The sequence below is a fragment of the Lathyrus oleraceus genome, chromosome 6, assembly GCF_024323335.1.
Source record: "Lathyrus oleraceus cultivar Zhongwan6 chromosome 6, CAAS_Psat_ZW6_1.0, whole genome shotgun sequence".
NCBI lineage: Eukaryota > Viridiplantae > Streptophyta > Magnoliopsida > Fabales > Fabaceae > Lathyrus > Lathyrus oleraceus.
In genome coordinates, this window is record NC_066584.1 from 372,075,679 (window position 1) to 372,084,350 (window position 8,672).

The 8,672-nt window shown below is 36.6% G+C and overlaps 1 long non-coding RNA gene across 4 annotated transcripts; it reads right to left on the reverse strand.

The window, feature by feature from the left end:
- Positions 1–692: 692 nt before the first annotated feature.
- On the reverse strand, positions 693–3,408 carry LOC127097168 (uncharacterized). Of its 4 annotated transcripts, none has more exons than XR_007792938.1 (5): positions 3,169–3,408; positions 2,654–3,008; positions 1,904–2,068; positions 1,146–1,597; positions 693–981 (listed from the first exon to the last, which is right to left on the reverse strand). It is a non-coding gene; the product is annotated as an uncharacterized LOC127097168 (long non-coding RNA). The 4 variants fall into 4 exon arrangements; XR_007792936.1 differs by having other exon boundaries at positions 693–989; XR_007792937.1 differs by having other exon boundaries at positions 693–989; positions 1,081–1,597.
- Between the last annotated feature and the right edge of the window lie 5,264 nt (positions 3,409–8,672).

Sequence of the window (8,672 nt, forward strand, 5' to 3'; positions counted from 1 at the left end):
TCAAGATAGATCTTGGGCCATCTTCTCATATTCTCTCATCAGATCTTTAACTTTGATTCCAAGCCTATGGTACTTTCATACTCCTAGGTCATTGATCTTAGCTTGCCCATGGTACTTTCATACTCCTAGGTCATTGATCCTAGCTTGCACTGATGCATTGCTTATTTTGGGCCATAATGGCTTGCGTTCCTGATTCATCTATGAATTTTGGTCCACTCGGTTCATGTATTATCACATACTTATGATATTTATTATTCAATTGATCAAAAGTTTTTGGTTTAGTTTCTTCAAAGATCATTTTAAAAAGTCATAGTCATTGTTCATCCAAATCATGTTCATACGTGAGAAAATGGTATAAAAAAAAAAGTTGAACTTTGACCAAATATTGACGTTGGTCAATGATTGACTTTTTGGTCAACTTTGACCAAAGTCAACCAAATCACCATCACGAACCTTTAAATTATAGCCATTTTCCATTTTTACCATTTCAATTTCTATTTCATTATGCCATTAATCAAAATTACCAAACATATAAACCAAGTATTCAACCGTCTTTCCATACACATTTCACATATCATTCATGATTCCAATTGCAAAATATCATTCATACAAAATTCCATTCAATCTTCAATTCCAATCTCATCGTAATGCAATAATGTCATAATTGGAATTTTTGATTATTTATAAGGTAATTTCATTCTAATTCTAAAACATTTCATTCAATCACCAACTTCACATTCAAGGTTCAAATACATGATCTTACATATAAATCAAATCCAAAACAACACAAGCTCATGACATAAATTTCTAACTTTTGATTCAAAACCTATGTCATGACAATCCTACCAAACTAAATCTACATAGTCCAAATCATTAGAACCATCAAAACCTAAGCAAGTTGGTTAGCCAATCCTTCGCTGCCATGCTGCCAACCAAGGCATTAATCCCTTGACAAAGCCATTGCCATGCCAACCTGCCAACCTGCCAACCTGCCAACAAACATCTAACAATCAAACCAACAAGTCATAGGTTATTACCAAAAGGAAACCATGGAGTAAATTAAGCAAGTCATCTCATTACATTTACTTGGCAACAGAAGGACATGTTTCATAGTGGATTTGGTGCTACCGAAATGGATAATTTACCTGCATAAAGAAGAAAAACAACCAACTCTTAATTGGAACAGGTTCTGAACCACAATTCTGAAACTGAACCAGAAGCTACACCATAATTGAGCTTTGGAAACCGAAACAACACAAGTTTGAAATGATATGGAGTCTTGAAACCCAATCCACAGGTTTTGAACCATAATCCCGCAGCTGACCCAGAAGCCGCCGCAAACCACGGACCGAGTCGGTATGCATCGTTATCACGTGAGCAAGCAGGGAAGTAACTGCTGCACAATCAGGCCATAGCCGGTCTGCCACGCCAAATTGCAATGCCTTGCAAAATATGCAAAAAAAAAAACGATTAACTGACAAAGGGTTCCTTGACACCATTGAAGCCAATGCCGAAATCAGTGAGCATAATACATCAATTCCCTCAGATAATTCAGCATGACAGTATGCTTGTCGTGCGGGTTCCCAATTGCATCAACCTGCCGAACGGCTATGAATTAATAACAATACCAAAAACATCTCATATGAATAAGCATTTCACATTCATTGAATTGAATCTCAACTGACTATTTCTTCATAAAATTGCATAAACAGGTTTAACTAACCAGGTCTCACTCTAACAAATTTTTTTAAAACATTAATTACTAACTAAACAATCCTTCATTCTAACTACCTAACAAAAAGTGAAGAGCATAGCTAACTCCCTAACTGAAATGAAACCTATAACACTGAATTAATTAACAGGAAGTGTATTTTGGAATATGAAAATTAGATTTTCATTTCACCTGAATTTCAATTGGATTTGAGTATAACCAACCTCCAAGTTCATCACGTAACAAGAAACCAATCATATTTCTGAGCATAACAAAAATCTATAATTTCCACAGTGCATAACGGAACTTGAAACATTCCAACCTTCTCGCCATCTCACTCGAACAAAATCCTCAACCCTGCATATGGACAGAACACCACACGGTAAATAGCAGAGCATGATGATCGTGACCTCACCGACATAATTTGTATATTCTAACATAACAGAAATGACAAATACAACTTAGTTAACAAGTCCAAATAACCGATCTGCATAAGTTCTCCTACCGACAAATTTTCAACTAACTGATTACCATCACCTAAGTGTTAATTGACTTCATTTCAACCAAAGAAAACCAAAATTAAAACAGAATTGTCCCTAACTAATCAAGGTTAACTGAACCGAATCAAATTTCAGCATTGGAACATTAACAAAGTTTAACAACTTCAGTATTCAAAATGAAGCTCATTTTTTCTAACAGAATTTAGCTCACATCATAAAGTCCTTGAGTCCAAAAAAAACTAACTCATTTGTTTTTTAACTAAGTTCAACCTCCTAACTCTATTTCAACCGACTCTCAACCGTTTTTCCAACTGAATCGAACTAACCCAACTGTTTTGTAACTAACAATATAACAAACAGAAACAAAATTGGAAGGGAGAATAAATTCAAAAGGGTATAAGATCATCCACCACAATCACAAGAAGAGAGGAGAATCTCTCACCTTTTGAGATACACATAACTCGATCCTCATTCTGTTCAAGCTTCATTCTGTTCAATCTCCATTCTGTTTCACTCTCCATCATCCTGTTCACTCTTCAATCTTCCTCCTCAAGAACTTCAACACCTTCATTCTTCTTCATGGCCAAAACACTCCAATTTTCTTCATTTGCAAAGCACCAAATCTTCGTTGTCCAAAGCTTCTTCTTTCACCAAATATCCATAACCCGATTCTGCAGACCCTTTCTTCCATTTCCAACTACTCTTCAATCCCTTCACACTTCAACCTTCAGAAATTGCAACCTTCATGCCGCATAACTGTTATGTCCCATCTTCACCCTGTTCCAACCTAACAGACCCTGCAGAGTGAACAAAAGCACAACAATTAATAAGAAGCGATGACATGCGCGACGAGACGGGAAGAGAAGAAGTACACGCAACGATAACGACGACACACATAGGAGCAGCTCGAGTTGGAGAAAGAGGGAATCGAATCAGGGAAAGGTGAAGATTCCATACCTGCTACGACGTAATTTCAATCTGGTGAGTTTGCTGGTCCGAATTCCTTTCTGTTTTCTGTTTCCACGTGCAGTCTATTTGATCCGTTGGAGCCACATCCTTCTCTTAGAAATTTCGGAAACATCAAAGGGATTCAGGCTTGAATCGTGAACGCAACACTTTTCTTATAGTATTTCAAGCACTCTCGATTTTCGTAGAGTTCTGATGCAGGAATTATTTAGAGGATTTTTTGGATTTTGTGTGTTATATTCTGAATCCGGATTTATGCTTTTATAGGCTATGTTGATATTGTTTCACAAGAGAGCGACCCTTGGTGAAGCAATGTCTTTTTCCAATAATCATAATGGTTGGCTTGCAGCATGTTTCGCCAACAGTTATATGGTTTCTCTTTTGCAACATCTCATGAAGAGTTACAATCTCCGAATTCAAAATTCAAAATTCAAAATTCAAAATAAATGAAGAGTTATCTCATGCATTTATTAACATTAACTCACTTCCACCATTTGTCATTTTGGAACACACTTGTATTTAATAAATTACAACAATCCCCACTTGTTCTAATAATGACAATCCAATTCCAGAATATAGAAAGCAAAAAGTGTTAATACAGTTAGGTATCTTTCGATTTGAACTTAACCTTAGTAAAGACAACGCAAAACCTAATCGAAACATTAGGTAGCTATGCTTTGAACCATTATCCCATGTGATCAGACCGGCGTTGCTATACACACACTTTTAGAGGTTCTTCGCCTACATATCTCGCCTAGCACTATTTATGGCCATGTGCTTTTCCTGTTTTCATGAATTTTTCATGAGAGAAACTCCAACTCTCACCTTAAGACGGCACCATCTTGAAGTTCATATAGGTGAAGTTCAATTCGTATCTATTTCTTAAGATACGTATCCTCCTTGATATAGAACTTCATTAAGAGTTTCTTTGAAAACTCAACCCTCAGTTTGTAATCGTCAACATTATCGTGGAATGATGCATAACCTTCCGAATCAACAACTTGTTGTTACCCATTGAATCTTAGGTTAAGATGTGTTAACTTCAGATTGGGTTGCTATCATTGTCGGAACCCTTATTCAAGGAGTTTTAATCCCATACCTTTTGAGGTAGTCTTTACTAAATCTCTGGCCGATGGTTTAAAAAATGGATCAGCCAAATTATAGCTTGTTTGTATATATGTTAGTGAAATGATCCCATCCTTTATCATTTTTCTCACGAGAGAGTGTCTAAGACCTATGTGTCTAGACTTTCCATTGTACACTTCACTAAACGCTCTAACCAGGGTGGCTTGACTATCACAATGTATCAATACTTTTGAAACATTGTCTTTAGCTAACGGAACCTCCAATAAGAGGTCCCTCAACCATTCTGCTTCTTGTCCAGCAGACGCAAGAGCCACAAACTCTGATTCCATGGTAGAGAGAGTAATGCATGTTTGTTTCTTGCTTTTCCAAGAAATCGCGCCTCCAGCTAATGTGAATATCCACCCAGTTGTAGATTTATAATCTCCAACACTTGATATCCAACTTGCGTCGGTATATCCTTCTAGTACGGCAGGAAACTTACCATAATGAAGGCCAAGATTTTTGGTCTTTAACAAATATCCGAAAATCCTAGTTATGGTCTTCCAATGTTCATCATTTGGATTGCTAGTAAATCTACTCATCTTACTAACTGCAAAAGCTATGTCAGGTTTGGTGCATTGCATTAAGTACATTACACATCCAATTGCACTTGCATATTCTAGTTGTGCCACGGTTCTCCCATTGTTCTTTTGAAGTTTGACACTAGGATCGAATGGAGTGTTTACTTCCTTAAAGTTTAGGTGTTTGAACTTTTCCAACATTTTCTCAATATAATGTGTTTGATTAAGTTCATAACCCCCACTATTTCGTTTTACTTTGATCCCTAGTATAGTGTCAACTAGTCCAAGATCTTTCATCTTGAATGTGGAAGTCAAAAATATCTTTGTTTCTAATATTCCATTCATTTCATTGCTGATAATCAACATGTCATCAACATATAGACATAGAAATATCACAACACTTCCGCGCACCTTTGTGTACAAGCATTTGTCACAAGAGTTTGGAACAAAGCCATTTGAAATTATGGCGGTGTCAAAATTTTGATGCCATTGTTTTGGTGCCTGTTTTAAACCGTATATAGACTTAACAAGTTTGCATACCTTTTGTTCATTTCCAGGAAGCATGAAGCCTTCTAGTTGCTCCATGTAGATCTCCTCATCGAGATCTCCGTTTAGGAATGCTGTTTTAACATCCATTTGATGAACAATAAGGTTATTCAAGGAAGCTAGTGCAAACATGATTCTAATTGTCGTAGTTTTTGCTACCGGTGCATATGTGTCAAAATAATCGACACCTTCCTTTTGTCTAAATCCTTTTGCTACTAGTCTAGCCTTGTAGGTGTTTAATGTACCGTTACTATGATACTTTTTTCTAAACACCCACTTGCATCCAATGAGTCTTGATCCCTTCGGAAGATCAACTAATTCCCAAGTATGATTTGACATAATTGAATCCATTTCATCTTGGATAGCATCTTTCCAAAAAGAAGCGTCCCTAGAAGTCATTGCTTCCTTATATGTTTTAGGATCATCTTCTACTTAAAGAATAATAGGAATTTTATGAACATCATTCTTGCTATTTCCTTCAACTAAATAAAGAGAAATGAGTTGGGAATTGATTTCATCTGGTCCTAGATCCTTAGTTTTTCGTGCCCTTTTGCTTCTCCTTGGTTCTGATTGTGTTTCAACAATTCGTGTCGAATCTTTGTCACGAGATTCTTCAATTGTTGGATTTTCAGGTCCCTTATCCTTTGTGATGAGATTTTCAAAGAATTCCACATCTCTGAATTCAATAATTACATTAGACTCTAGATTTAGAAGTCTGTATGCTTTACTATTTGATGCATATCCTATGAAGGCACATCTGATTCCTCGAGGACCCAATTTTGTCCTTTTGGGATCCATGTTCTTGTAATAAGCTACACACCTCCACACTCTGAAATAACCAATACTTGGTGGTCTTCCTTTCCATTTCTCATATGGAGAAATACCAGTTGTTTTTAAAGGAATCATGTTCATTATGGTAATTTTGAATGCATTAACATAGCATTTATCATCTCTTGATATGTTCTATTTTTTCTTTCGGCCATGCCATTTTGTTGTGGTGTGCGGGGCGCAGAACATTCGTGTATGATGCCATATTCTTCACAATATGCATCAAATTCTGCTGAGAAATATTCTCCGTCTCTATCGCTCCTAAGTACTTTTATAGTTGTACTTAATTGATTTTCTACTTCTGCTTTATATGTCTTAAAGGCATTAAAAGCATCATCTTTATGCTTTAAGAGATATACATGTGTGAACCTAGAGCAATCATCGATAAACGTTATAAAATAACGGTTTCCCCCACGGGTCAACATACCATTAAATTCACACAAATCATATTGCACAAGATCTAGCACGTTTGTTTTTCTTTCAACACTTTGAAAGGTTTCTTTATCATTTTTGATTTAACACATATTTCACATTTTCCGAAATCATGAATGTTGCATGATATCAAACCGGATTTAATTAGTCTATTCATAGTACTAATACCAATATGTGTCAATCTAGAGTGCTATAAGGAAATAGATTCAAGCATATAAGCAGAATTAGAAATTTCATTAATAATATTGTCGGTAGTACAAAGTTTGATCATTCCTTCAGCGGAATATCCTTTTCCTACAAATATACCATTACGGGTCAATATTAATTTGCCCGATTCATATACAGGTTTAATACCCGGTTTTCCTAATAAGTCCCCACTAACAAGGTTTCTATTCATATCAGGAACATGAAGCACATTAACAAGAGTGACTTTCTTTCCGGAAGTGAAGTTGAGTTCGACGGATCCTGTTCCAACGACTTTAGATCGCACTTCATTTCCCATTTGCACTTCTTGTCCATCATTGACTTCGGTATAGGTTTTGAATGATGTTTTATCATAAGATACATGCACACTTGCACATGTGTCATACCACCATCCTTGCACTTTGCCTTTGATTGCCATAATTTCGCTTACCGTAGCGATTATGTCGTCATCGGCATGAACAACATTGACCTCATTTTTGGACTTATTATGCCTGCAATCTCGAGCATAATGTTCGGGTTTGCCACATACATAACAACCATTTTTAGTACCTTTTGGTCCGCCAGAATTTTTGAACTTGTTGTGTTCTTTCCTTGGGGCGAGATGGTTTTTCATGCCATCATATTTTTTCTTTCCTTTAGCGGCAACAACATTTGCTTTAGCAAATCCAGCAGACTCAGTTTTTTCTTTATCCTTCGTTTCCTCCTCGATACGAAGGTGTTTCTGAAGTTTCTCCAAAGAAAAGTCCTCAGAACTATGCAGCAATTTCTTTCTGTATCCTTTCCACGAAGGTGGAAATTTTGCTATTATCGAATCGACTTGGAATGCTTCAGGAATGTCAATTTTCACGGCTTTTATTTTATTCACGAGAACCTGTAACTCATGTACTTGTGCAAGAATCGGCTTGGAATCCAACATCTTAAAATCAAAGTATTTAGATATTAAAAACTTTTTCTTACCTTCTTCTTCGCCTTGAATTTGAATTCGAGTGCGTTCCAGATTTCCTTTGCGGATGCAGTATTGGTGTAGAGATCATACAGACGATCAGATAATGTGTTCAAGATGTGTCCACGACAAAACAGTTCATCTTCTTTTCGTTTCTTTCTCTCCTTTTTTACTTCATCAGTGTCATTCTCAGTTGGTTCTGGAATTGCCTCCAGATCAGGATCCAAGACATATTGAATTTTCGGGGAGGTCAGGAGAAATGTCATTTTGTCTTGCTAATGGGTATAGTTTGATCCATCGAAACGATCTAACTTAACAAGGTCCTGGTTCATCAGTTTGATGCTTGAAACAGAAGCGTCGGTGGCCATGATTTGAAATACTACAAGACTGTTAGAAATTTCGGAAAGATTAAAGGGATTCAGGCTTGAATCGTGAACGCAACACTTTCCTTATAGTATTTCAAGCACTCTCGATTGTCTTAGAGTTCTGATGCAGGAATACCCAGGATAATTCAGCCTTATCGAGTTTGCGCAAGATCGGCGAAAACCCGAATGCAGCGAAGAGCGTCTGGACTTATTTAGAGGATTTTTCGGATTTTGTGTGTTATATTCTGAATCCGGATTTATGCTTTTATAGGCCATGTTGATATTGTTTCACAAGGTAGCGACCCTTGGTGAAGCAATGTCCTTTTTCCAATAATCATAATGGTTGGCCTGCAGCATGTTTCACCAACAGTTGCATGGTTTCTCTTTTGCAACATCTCATGAAGAGTTACAATCTCCGAATTCAAAATTCAAAATTCAAAATTCAAAATTCATGAAGAGTTATCTCATGCATTTATTAGCATTAACTCACTTCCATCATTTGTCATTTTGGAACACACTTGTATTTAATAA